Source organism: Neopelma chrysocephalum, unplaced genomic scaffold, assembly GCF_003984885.1.
Source record: "Neopelma chrysocephalum unplaced genomic scaffold, ASM398488v2 Primary Assembly neopelma1_96887, whole genome shotgun sequence".
Taxonomy (NCBI): Eukaryota; Metazoa; Chordata; class Aves; order Passeriformes; family Pipridae; genus Neopelma; species Neopelma chrysocephalum.
In genome coordinates, this window is record NW_020925530.1 from 1214642 (window position 1) to 1227260 (window position 12619).

At 45.2% G+C, this 12619-nt stretch overlaps 1 pseudogene; it reads left to right on the top strand.

Annotated features, from left to right (window-relative positions):
• LOC113960790 overlaps positions 1–11471 on the top strand; it is a 23312-nt pseudogene extending 11841 nt beyond the window's left edge.
• The last annotated feature ends 1148 nt before the right edge of the window (positions 11472–12619 follow it).

Genomic DNA, 12619 nt, shown 5'->3' on the forward strand with positions numbered 1-12619 from the left:
GGTGCAGGGCCTGCAGTTCGCTGGTGTGGTCAGTAGGGGGCGCTGCCAAGTCGCGGCAGCCTCCACGGGGAAGAAAGGGGCCTGGGGCCGGTCCCAGGTCACGGGAGTAGCCGAAAGGAGAATGGGAGAACTCACTGTGGTTTTCCAGGTGGTAGCGTCGCAAGAAGCTCCTCAAGCCGAGCCAAAGGTCAGCAGTCTGGGCCAGCCAGGGCAGGCAGCCAGGCAGCAAGCCTCCAGACCTTCTCTCCAGCCAAAGCCCTGCACCCAGACCCTGCCTCCGTCCTCCCCGGAGCGTCCCACAACACTGCCCCTCTCCCCTCCGAGCAGAGCCAGCTTCTCCAATCGCCCATTAGCCAGGAATGCAGTCAGGCTGGCTAAATCTAATGTTATGCTAATCGCCTTCTCCCCCTTCCCTGTTTCGTGCTCCTGTCTCTCTTACAGGGGGGGGGCAGGGAAGGAAAAAATTCCCCTCAGATTATAAACTATAACACCAGTCTTCATTTTCCAGAGGCACATCTTTCAGGTCTGGTCTGCTGGAATAAGTCTCTTCTATAGTCTGTAAACAGTCATGCTTGGGGACACTGTCGGTTAGTGTTGAGGACAAACATAGCTGAATTTACAGTAGATGTTGTTTTCAAAGTAACATCATCCTGTTCCAGCAACACAACCTGATATTTAAGCATTCTGCTGGGGGACAACCAGTGGCCTCCCTTTTGTTCAAGCACGGCTTGAACTGCATGGGGTACGTACATGGTGATATGCTGCCCAAGGGTGAGCTTCCGGGCCTCTTCAATCAGGATAACAGTTGCTGCAACAACTCGCAGGCACCCCGGCCACCCTTGGCTAACACTGTCCAGCTGTTTAGAGAAATAAGCCACGGCTCTTCGTTGGCTTCCCAGAGTTTGCGATAATACCCCCAGAGCAACATTCAACTGCTCATGTGTGAACAGTTCAAAAGGTTTAGTTAAATCTGGTAATCCTAGTGCTGGAGCTGACATCAAGGACTGTTTCAGTTGTTTAAACACATCTCTGGTCTCATCTGTCCATGTTACAACTCCCTCTTTGGCCATTTTCAGGGCTTCATACAGAGGTTTGACTAGCAACCCATAGTTAGCTATCCACAGCCGACACCATCCTACCATTCCCAGGAAGGCCTGCATCTCTCATACAGTGTGGGGCTCTGGGAGACGGCAAATGGCCTCTTTCTGGTCTGTACTGAGTCGCCGATGCCCACGATAGATTTCAAGCCCCAGGTAGATGACTACCTCTTTGGCTATTTGTGCCTTCTCTCTTGAGACCTGATACCCACTTAGCCCCAAAAAGTTCAAGAGACTTACAGTGAGCTCGATGCATTGGTCCTGGCTTTTGGCTGCAATTAAGATGTCATCTACATACTGCAGGACAACTCCTTCTTGCTGCTGTCTTCTCCAGTCCTCCAGTTCTTTTGCCAACTGGTTCCCAAAAATTGTTGGACTGTTCTTAAAGCCTTGTGGGAGAACTCTCCAGGTTAGTTGCGTTTTCCTCCCTGTCTCAGGATTTTCCCACTCAAAGGCAAAAATCTCTTGGCTGTCTTTGTGTACAGGAATGCAGAAAAAGGCATCTTTAAGATCGAGTACAGTGAACCATCCTAAATCTTCTGTCAATGTGGTTAACAGTGTATAGGGGTTGGCTACCACTGGGTAGATGTCCTCAGTTATTTTATTGATGGCCCTAAGATCTTGGACTAGCCGATAGCTTTTGCCATCAGCCTTTTTCACTGGTAGGATTGGGGGTATTAAATCTGGATTCACATTCCACCAGTAAACCAAATTTAAGAAACCTTTCAATTATAGGTGCTAAGCCTTTTTGGCTTTCTAATTTCAAAGGATATTGGTTTTGCCTTACCAGGACTGCTCCTGGCCTGAGTGTGATGCTTACTGGTTCAGCTTGCTTTGACTTCCCAGGGTATTCGCTGGCCCAGACTAAAGGTATGACAGCATTTTCAACTTCTTCAGGGATCTCTCCATGATTTTCCTGTATAAAGAAAGCAGCTGCCTCGATATATTTAGTGTCTGGAATTATAACTTTTATGTCTCCCCCCTTGCTGAATTTAATTTCAGCTTCTAATTTTTCCAATAAGTCTCTACCCAATAAAGGCCTAGGAGAATTTGGCATATAAAGAAATTGATGAGTTACCCAGTGCTTACCCAGTTTGAATTTCAAAGGTTTAAAAAATGGCCTTGTTTCACTTACCCCTGTAGCACTGTAGTGGTTTGAACCAGGTTTTCCCCCTGAAGCTAAAAGTGGTAACCCCCGAGGGGGTGGTGACCCTTGGGGTTTGACCCAATCAGTGCTCCTGCAAAATATAAACATATCTCTGGAGACCGGAAAAGAAGGAGTGGTACTGGTTGTTGAAGAAGTGGCCATGTTGTAGAAGCCACGAGGAAGGGGCTCAAGGCCCCTTGGGGGCTCTGCCCCCCCCCAGCCCCTGGTTGGGGGGCTGCAGGGACTCGGAACAGTATTAGACTGGGCTGAGTCCCTGTGACTAGGAGCTGGGGGAATTTCTCCCCGGTAGGCAGCAGTGGGAGACGCTGGGAGCAGCAGCAGAACAGCAGCGTCCGAAGAGCAGTGGCAAAGAGCCAACAGATAAGGACCAAAGGAGCAGCAGAAGCCGGCATGCAGCCGAGGCAGACAGAGAGCTGTCTGAAGGAAAGGAAACCAGCAGCAGGAAGAGAACCAAGCCAGCAGCAGAGACAGAGTTTCGGGGGGTAAGAACTAAACAACCCAAAACTCCCCAAACTCCCTTGGAGACTCCTCTGAGAGAGAGGAGGATGATTGGACTCACCTGAAAGAGTCTTGGAGTGCAGTATGCACTACAGAGAGGAGCTAAGAAGCTCCGGCCTCCTGAGAGATAAGCCAGGACGGCCAAAGGAATGTGTGTGTGTGGGGTGACCTTGGCCCCCCTTGCTGCAGCTTCAGAGAAGCTAGCAGCCATCTTTGAGTCAGAGCACAGAAGCTCTGTGAAGGGGCTTGGATTCCCCTGAGGATACCAGACCGTCATGATGACCCCGGTGCTTCGTGATATGACCGTGGTGGAGCAACCTTGTCTGGGGTGAAGCAGCCCACGGAAAGACCCTTCGTTTGGCGTCGAGGGGCCGAGAGGGGCTTGGAGACCCCCCTCGTGTGCATTGGCAAGGATCCAGCTGCAACTGCTTCATGAAAAACACAGAGAGCCTGCTGCCTAGAGAGACCTGCTGCTGAGAGACTGGAAGGGGTCTTTTCTTCTTCTTCTCTCCTGGACTTTTATTTGGAGGGAGAAGAGATTTGGCCCATTGTAAATATTATTGTCATGGTAGAGATAGTGTTAAGATTATATATAATGTATTATACTATTTATGTATGTGTACAGTCTTGTAATATAATTCCCTTCCCCCCATATTGAGTCTTGTGTTTTTGTCTGCAAAAACCCATCTCACACGGGGTTGAGATGTGGGAGGGGGGCTAGGAATCAGGAATTGGATTTTTGGGCTCAAACCATGACAAGCACCTACCACAGTTATAGTTTCATTACTGAGTTTCCCTTCCACAGTATTTAACACAGAATATGCCGCACCTGTATCAACCAAGAACTCAATATCCTCCCCCCCAGCTTAGCTTTGACCAGAGTCTCTGCTGGGGAAGAAACCTCCAGTTTCCTTCATACATTCTGACTCACAGTCAGCTGAGGGGCTGGTGGTGGAGGGGGGAGAGGGTTTTCAGTTTTCCTCAGTTCTGGGCAGTCTTTTCTCCAATGTCCTTTCTTTTTACAATAAGAGCATCTGTCATCTGTTATGTCCTGCTGACGATTAGACCTGTGATATCTGTGGTTACGTCTATGATGCTCTCGATAGTCACCTTCTAGTTCCATCACCCTTGTTCTCTTTTTCTGCTCCCTATTTCGATATACTGTCCAAGCTATATCTAATAGATCACCAATATCCTTCTTATCACCACCTGCTTTTTGCAGTTTTTTTCTTATGTCATCTGTGGACTGCCCTACAAATAAATACACCAGATTTTTCTTTCCCAGATCTGACTCTATGTCTATGTCGGTATATTTCCTAATGGCATCCTTCAACCTGTTTAGAAAATCTGTGGGTGATTCATTTGTGTCTTGTTTAACCTTGTACATTTTGGACCAGTTTATTGCCTTCGGAACCCCATGCCGAAATCCATAAATTACCCAGTCTTGATACCATTTCAGTGCTTCCAGGTTTGCTGCTACGTTAGGATCCCATTTGGGATCGTCAGGGGGGAAGATGTCCTTAATATCTTCCCCTGGAAACTGCCCAGAGGTTTTTAGCATTGCAATTGCAGTTCGAGCAGCTCTTTTTACCATCTCCTTCTCTGTTTGATCTAATAATGTGTCCATTATAACTTCCAGGTCATACCAGTCAGGGTTCTGAGTTTTGATTGCTCTTTGGACATAGTTTGCCACTTTGTCTGGGTTATCTCTATATGCCCCTACAGAATCCTTCCATTGCTGTAGCTCAACCAGTGAGAAAGGAACCTTTATTAATACTGTGCCCTGATTGGGTACAGCTTGTCTTAAGGTGGCTTCTAACGGTGGCTTATCCTTTGCTCTTGTTCTACCTGCTATCGGGTCGGGGGCAGCTGACGCTTCACGGGCCCTCTTCCCCTTTGTTTTTGGTCTTACTACAGGCGGGTCTACTTCCCCTTCCCCCGAGCTATCACTTAATTCGCCCTCTGCTTCCGTGTCCTTATCAAACGGTGGTAAACCTCGCTTCTGCCTTCTCTCAGCAGCTGAAACTAGCTTGCCCTGTCTCTGCGTCTCTGTTCTCTCTTCATGAGAGGCAGAGATTGGAAACTCCCTCGGTTCCCCTTTCTTTCCCCCTCCCGTAAAGGTGGGCTGCCTCCCCTCGGCAGGGGGAAGCGTGGGAAAGGGGGCGGCTCCAGCCCCACCCCGCAGGTCAGTCAGGACAGAGGCCCCGCCTGTCAGCACCGCCCCCTGCCCCTCCCGGAATTCCAGGGGTTGTTCCTGCTACCGCTCCTGGGGCCCCTCCCCCCGCTGCCGCTGCAGCCGGGGCTGGCCCCAGCCCTCTTACTCCCGCAGTGCCTGCTCCTGTTCCCGTTGCTATGGCAGCAGATCCTGTGCTGACCGTGCCCGGAGCGGCTCCCGCCGCCCCCGAGCCAACTCCTCCGGAGGCTCCAACTTGTCCGATTCCCCCCGGCGCAGCCGTACCCACACCAGGGAGCCCCCCCGCAGCTCCCGCCTGCCCAGCCGGAGCCGGTCCAGGAGCCGCCATTCCTGCAGCTCCAGCACCCCCCGCTGCCCCTGCAGCGGGGAGTCCGATCTGCCCAGCCCCCGGGCTACTCTCTCTCCTGTCAGGTGATATTAACATATCTAAATCATCTTCTCCGGTGTTTTTAAATAAAATTTGTGGGACAGGAGCAGCCTTAACTCGATCTTTCTTTTTCCCTTTTCCTAAAGCCATTTCTGATTTTTCTGTCTCTCCTGAACTTTCGTTCTTCTTATCTCCTACCCCCAATTCAGGGTGTGTTAATAGAAGCAAAAACAGCTCTGCACGTCGAATTTCCTACCACCTCTGTTCTACATGAAGAAGCGAGATTAATCGAAACACTGTGTCCAGTTCAAACGGACCAAATTCCAGCCACGCCACCCCTCCCATTTGTCCAAACAACGGCCAAGCATCCACAGACAGCCTACACAGCTCTTCTTTTTTTAAAGTTGTCTCAGAAACAGTTAAAGTCTTCCAATGTTTTAAAACCAGACTCAGGGGGGATTCTTTAGGGATCTTAAATTTTGAATCCACACAACCCACGATTGCAAAACGCATATAGACCACAACCACATACCGGGATCTGAACTTGCTACCTTAGGGTTACAAGGCTGTTACTGTAACCTCTCTGCTACTTAATTACTGCTAGCCAGCTTGGCTCCAGAGCCCCACCAGCTCTCCACAGCATCAGAGCACACCGGAAGGCGTGCCTTCCAAAAACAAAACAGCCCCAGGCTGAAACCCGCTCCCACCTGCGTTGGCGAACCACCCGTTCACCCACTGGAAAGCGACTCTCCGCAACTATATGGGCCCAAGTCTTAAGTTAACTTTCCAGTCCCCCGTGTTCCCTACCTCCCAGGAACACAAAACTTTCCCGCAGCTGCTAATTAAACCAGGTACCTTTTTCCCTTATTTTACCTTTTCTTATCTCACCTCTATGCTCCGTGCTTGCTTCCGTGCGTTCTGTGGAGCTGGGCTTCTCAGACCGGGGTGGGAATTATCTCAGATAAAAGCCGGCTTGATGAGGAATTCCTGCACGATGAAAGTTTCCAGTCTGAAGAAGTTCCAGTCCAGGTTTCCCCATACAGGCCAACAGCTGATGCCTGCTCAGCTGGTGCTAAGTAAAAAACTCCGAAGCAGTTAATTGAGGGTGAGATAAGGAAAGGGTTTAATTGTGCCAAGGCAAAAGATGTTACACGATGTGCACCTGCTGTGCCTGAGATGTTACATTTTATAACAATATCTGTCCAATCCCAAGTGTGTCCACCCCGTTACCCCTGGCCCACCCCCTGGCCCACCCCCTGGGAATTGGGTCTGGGGGCTTTTCTTCATCATCTTCATCTTCTTCGGGGTACAGAGTCACCTAGTTCTTGACTCTGTTCTGCGGTTTAGGCCAAGATACAAGCATTCTCCAAACAGAACAGGCCTTGCCTTGACAAGAGACTAAACATTTCTACTGGATTCGGGGGTAGGATTGATATAGGATACATGGAATGGGGTAAGAGGGTTAAGGAATTTGTAAACTAAAGGGTGCTACAGGGTAGAGGGATAAGGGCTGCTGCTTTTAAAATCTACTTCTACTACTTATAAAACTTATAAAGCTTACAAAAATTAGAAAAATAAAAACTAATAGGGGCTTAAGGCATCAATATGTTTACTTTGATAAATATTTGTGTGCCAAGTAGCATGTGATCTGCCCTTTTGCCCACATTACTTTTTGAAAAAAAATATAAACTCTTCAAAAATTTTGCTACTTAAATTTTGTCGTTCTTTGTGTCCCAGGTAGTTTTTACTGTGTATTATGTGCACACAAATGTAGAAGAATCCAAGTCAATAGGATATCTGCCAAAATGTATCACCATCCAGGGTGTTTTTTCAAAAAGAGACTAGTATGAACATTTTAGGCTCTTGCTGACAATAACAAAAATATTACTATATTTGTAGAGTAGGTGATAAACAATTTCACCATCACAAGATTTTTCTATTTTAATCTGTGAACAATCTGCTTGTATGAAACAGAAATGAAGTTGCAGAAAATATACCCTTTGCACCAACTTAAAGGAGTTGGGTCTGTACCATTACAGTTAAAAGTTCTTGAGACCATTTGTGAACTTTTTAATCCTGTGACCTGATTGAGTCAAGGACTAGCATCTGGTGGGAAGCTAATAGAGCAAAGCTTTCTGCAAGTCTTATAACGTTGGCTTTGGTTTAGGGCACAGGCTGTTATATTCCAAGGTAGTCCATAACTTCCCATCTCTGTATTTCTTGGCTAAGGGTAAATCAAATATTACTTACAGAGAAGAGAGAGTTACAAGCAATTGTCTAAATTATCCATCAGAACTCAATTAAGCTGTTCCAGAGTCCCATAGTTACAGTTACCATAACTGATGAATCCTGTAAAAATTAACACAAATGAAGCATTAGCAGGTTGCTGGCTTGTGTCTTGTAGTGATGTTTGTTTGCTTTCTGCAGAAGACGCAGAGATGTGTTCAACATAACTCAGATGCACCATCATGTGCAAAGAATGTCTCTGGGGTCTGTTACAGTCTTTCCAAATGTTCACCAGTATCTGAAGTGAGCCAATTAATATTACATCAGCAAATTGTAGTTACGCTTATGGAACAGAAGATACTGAGGACTGGACTGGAAAGCCGTGAAGAAAATAGTGTTAAATGAGCAAAAAATTAATGACTTCTGGAGAGAAGATTTAAGGTTACTACTATTGGAGATTCTTTGCTGCTGATTACTCATACTGATGAAACTGGTGAATGTTTGTTTCTAGGTATTGGTAACCAGAGTTTGCTGAGGTGCTCACCCTACTTTGATAGTCATGCCTCTCATTTTTCACCAGTATAAATCTTTTAGTAATGTGCTGTCATTTCTCCTGTGCTTACAGAAACAAGAATCTACTTATTTGTTGCTTAAACAAGTTCCCTGAACTCAAAAAAACCTTTTTTTCTATCTTTGAGTTTGTGAAGATAGTTCTAGCTGTTGCTAGTAAGTACATCCAAAATATTTTCTCAGGTATGTATATTAAATTGATAATTATCACTTCTCAAAATGGCTAAATTTAATCTCCTTTGTAATGAGGACTCTAACTAGCTAGATGTTCACCCTTATTAAATCCAAATATCAGACTTTCAACTGAGTTAACATTAGTCAAAGTTGTTAATATAAAAACCCCAATCACAAATGACTTAGATGTTAGCTTCTGAACATGTCTTTTCCCTGTCCAGTTTTGTTGTATTGGAAATAACTGCTCTATATTAGATATTGATGAGCTAAAATAACTTCACAGATGTATTATGCATATACATTATAATAGTATTATACACAATGTATTTTTTTTAAGAAATGCCATTAAAACATATTAAATATTTCAAGTATATTTTATGTTTGTTTTCCTTTTAATCATCTTAAAATTAAATACGTATAATCAGTGCAGCATACTATGTATACCACATGACTATATAACAAATAGCATACCTCATCCCTCTCCCTTCCTGTTTTGCCATCGGTGCTGCTTAGTAGAATGCATGATTCATATCATACAATAGAGAAAAGCCTGTCCCAGCACCCTGAGCCTTGCTACTGATAGAACAGCATACAGCTCTCATACTTTTAAATAGTCATATTATTGATTTTTGACCAGCTGCAGTGGAAAATAACAGTATGTTTTTCTTTCCACTTCCAATTTGATAATATGCCTGTAAACATTCATGAAACATTTATTTATTTGTTTCAGTTGTAACCATTGCCAATTTTTCTTTTCTGCAGGCTGCTTTGACTCTTCCACTGAGACTGCTGCTTCATTGTTCTACTGCAATTACTGTTGTGGCTCTGACATTAAAGTTTATGTCATGGTTTGAGATTGGCCCCCCCTCGAGGAGAGGGGGACTCAGAGGTGATTGGGTGCCAGGGCAGTGTTCCCTGAAGAGCCAATCACCACTCATGTTGTTCGCTTCTGCTCAAAATCATATATACACAGCCCACCGGAAACTGTTGGCAAGAGTTCTGCTGTTGGTGTCTGCTGCGTGTAGGTGTGGAAGGCCAGGGGGTGGCTGGGCTCCCTCTCTCCCCTCCGGGGGGGAGAGGGGAGCCCTGCAGCCCCCCCCCAGCTCTGCCTAGCCCAGAGCAGAGTTAGAGGCAGCATTTTGAGTGTGTGCAGTGAGGGAAGAAACTCACAGCCACTTGAACCTGACTTGAGGTAAGAGAAGAGAGCTAGGTTTTTGCAGCCAAGCCTCTTCCCCTTCCTTTTCTACAGCTAAGCTGTGGAGGGGGGCTTTTCCTTTCCTTCCGCTGGAAAGTGGAGAGGCTCAGCATTGAAGCTGAGCCAAGTGGACGGGCTGTGGAGGTAGGCCCGGCGCTCGGGAGAAAGAGTCCCAAGCGAAATTGGAGACGGACCCCGCCCAGAGAGAGGGGGGGGGGGGCCCGGAGGATGTCTCTGCCACGCAGGACAACCGAAAACCTGAGGAGAAATCCACATGCCAGGACGTGGACACTTGATGAGCAGAACCACACTGCAGCAGCCTACAAACCAAGGTATGAGAGAGAGAGATCACACTGCAGCAGGAGAGCAAAGACTCAGAGCTATCTTCCTGGACTTCAGGAGGAGGAGAGACTGCAACAAACAACTGGAACTTGGTGAGGGGGGAGCGTTCAGGCCTAGAACACTCCCACAGAGGGACTGGTTACTTTCCAGCCTTGAAAAGGCTCTTTCCTGGACTGAACTTAAAGGAGGAGCTTGAAAGGACTGGTTGATAGAAATGTAATATATATATAGTTGTCTTTAGCTTGTATAGTATTTATTTGTGTAAATAAATGTATATACTTCCCCTTCCCCTATAGAAGCCTCTGGCCTGAAAATTTCTCTTCAGTAGTGTTGGGATAATTGTGGGAGGGGGTGGAGAAACCTGAAAATTGGATTTTTAGATTTCTAACGTAGCTCAAACTGTCACAGTTTATTATGCACCTTTTCAGGCTTAAGGACTCAATGTGTTTTGTTCTCTGGATGTTGTTTATATCCTGGACTTCTCATCACATCCATGATGGTTTTCATCGTTGCCTCTGGATCTCTCCATTTGGGAAAAACTCCTCCTTTGCCATTGTGCTGGTTTAAAGGTAAACTGGCAGGAGAAATGAACCCAACTCAAAAGAGATTATAAGTCAGAGTTACAATTTAATAACAATAATACAATAAATACAATTATATGGACAAACAGTTGGTTTTAACCCACAAAACCCAGATGTATAACCCAGCACTCTGGGGCACGAACAGAATGGTGTTTGTTGGCCCCCGTGCTGAGCCCCACGTCGTCCCCCTGAGTCCAAAGTAAAAGGGGAGGAAAACCTGTTGGTGAAAGTGGTGATCGCAGTCTGGTCGAGAGTGGTGGTCGCAGTCTGGTCAAGGTTCTGGTCCTCCTCTGGATCCAACGAGTGGGCCCAGAAGTCCCAAAACCCCAAGATTATATACACTCAGGTTCGAGTGGGAATGCCCAGTACCTCCCCCAGGGCAGAGAGTTCCACAATGGGTGATTGTGAGTCATGAGATATTTTTGGAATCCTTGGTGGCCCATTAGCAGACACGACCCCTCGGGCTGGGTGTGGAAGTGCTCTGGGCAGCTGCTGCAAATGGCCTATTGTTAACAGTTCCTGGGAAATGACATAGAGGGTGTAGAATAATAATGGCCAGTCTTCGCGAACGAAGATTTTGGGAAAGGTCTTTTACCTTTCCAGCCTGCGCAATGGATTTTTTAGGTGAGACACAGCATGCGTTGAACTGAGCCCACCCTTTAATCCTAAGGTTCATCTGCCAGGGCCAAGCAAGCTTGGACAATGGCAGTGAGGTCCTCAGGACGTAGGTTTGTTTAGAGTGACCTTCTCATAGATGGATGGCCTCACAGGGCTAACGAGTTCCATCTGCCCGGGGGACCGGGGAATTGAACCTGGGTCGCAGCAGTGAGAGTCCTGCATGCTAACCACTAGGCCACCAGTGGTCCTGGGTGTAGAATACACATTTTGGGTTACACCCACACAGTGATGAACTGGTCCCGGCTGCTCTAACTAGGGCAACCATATTGGCTGTATGTGACAATTACAGCATCTTTACCTCATCTATGTTCATTTATTATGTATTTAACAGGCACTAGAGAATTAATCTCTATAAAACATGGAATCTGCACTGAAGTATAAGGATGATGGATCTTAAAAGTTGTTTATATTAACACTTGAGGTAAGCTGTCTGTTTATCACTGAAGGTGTTTTCTTATGTTTCCTATGACTTCCGAGTTAGGCATTTTAAGCCTGTTGAGCCAGTTCCAGCTCCTCTGTGATGATAGAAACCTATTTCATGAATGGTAATAATTTCATATCTATACATTCTCCTTGTAAAATATGTGTTCATGTTTAGCTAGCTGATTTATAAAGTACTTCATCTCTCTGTAGTAATTACATTTTACTGTCATGGTACCATTCATCTGATCACCATTCACTTTGGATTTGTATTCTGCCTTTAGAGAATATTTCCTCTAGATAGCATTTGTATAGTGCTTCAAAAATGTAAAATACTACATGAATGCTAAGTATTAGTGAGACTTTAGTAGTTTATGGCACTTCTAAAAAACATCAAACAGCCTTTTGAATTTGTTTTCCTGCTGAATCTTGTATTCAACTGTTTTAAAAGATGCTGTTTGTATTTCACAATGTGCAACTGCACATCTGCACCTCTTTGAAAGCTGCTATAATATAGTGTTTCTACTAAATTCTATTCCACTGTAGTTGCTTGATACTCAATTTGCAGATATTACTAGCTATTACCTGTAGTTAGAAAGGAGAAGACAGTTTGGTTGCAGTATTATGTACATTGACCAATTTTTTTAATTTAAAATCTATATATTCTGTTTGGAACTAAGGAATTTTAGTAAGTATTTAAGGATTGTGTAAAGACAAATTTATTACAGTAAAACATTAGCTTCAGGAAAGAGTCAGGAAGATAAAATTGCTCAAAATGTAAGTTTGCTTCAAGACCTCACTACTGTACTTGTAAACAATATTTTCCATTACATGCAATATCGTTCCTATTACTGTAAAATAAAATGCATTATTATTCTATTGAAATATAAATTTTCTCATAAATAAGTGTGCTGGTTTAAAAGTAAACTGGTGGGAGAAATTAATCCAACTCAAGAGATTACAACTCAGAGTTACAATTTACTAAAAAGATTACACTAAATATAATGATACAGAGAAAAATTGATTTTAACCCCCAAAGACACAGTCTCCCATAGCATATTCCTGAAAAAACTGGCAGCCTGCGGCTTGGACAAGTGCACTCTCTGCTG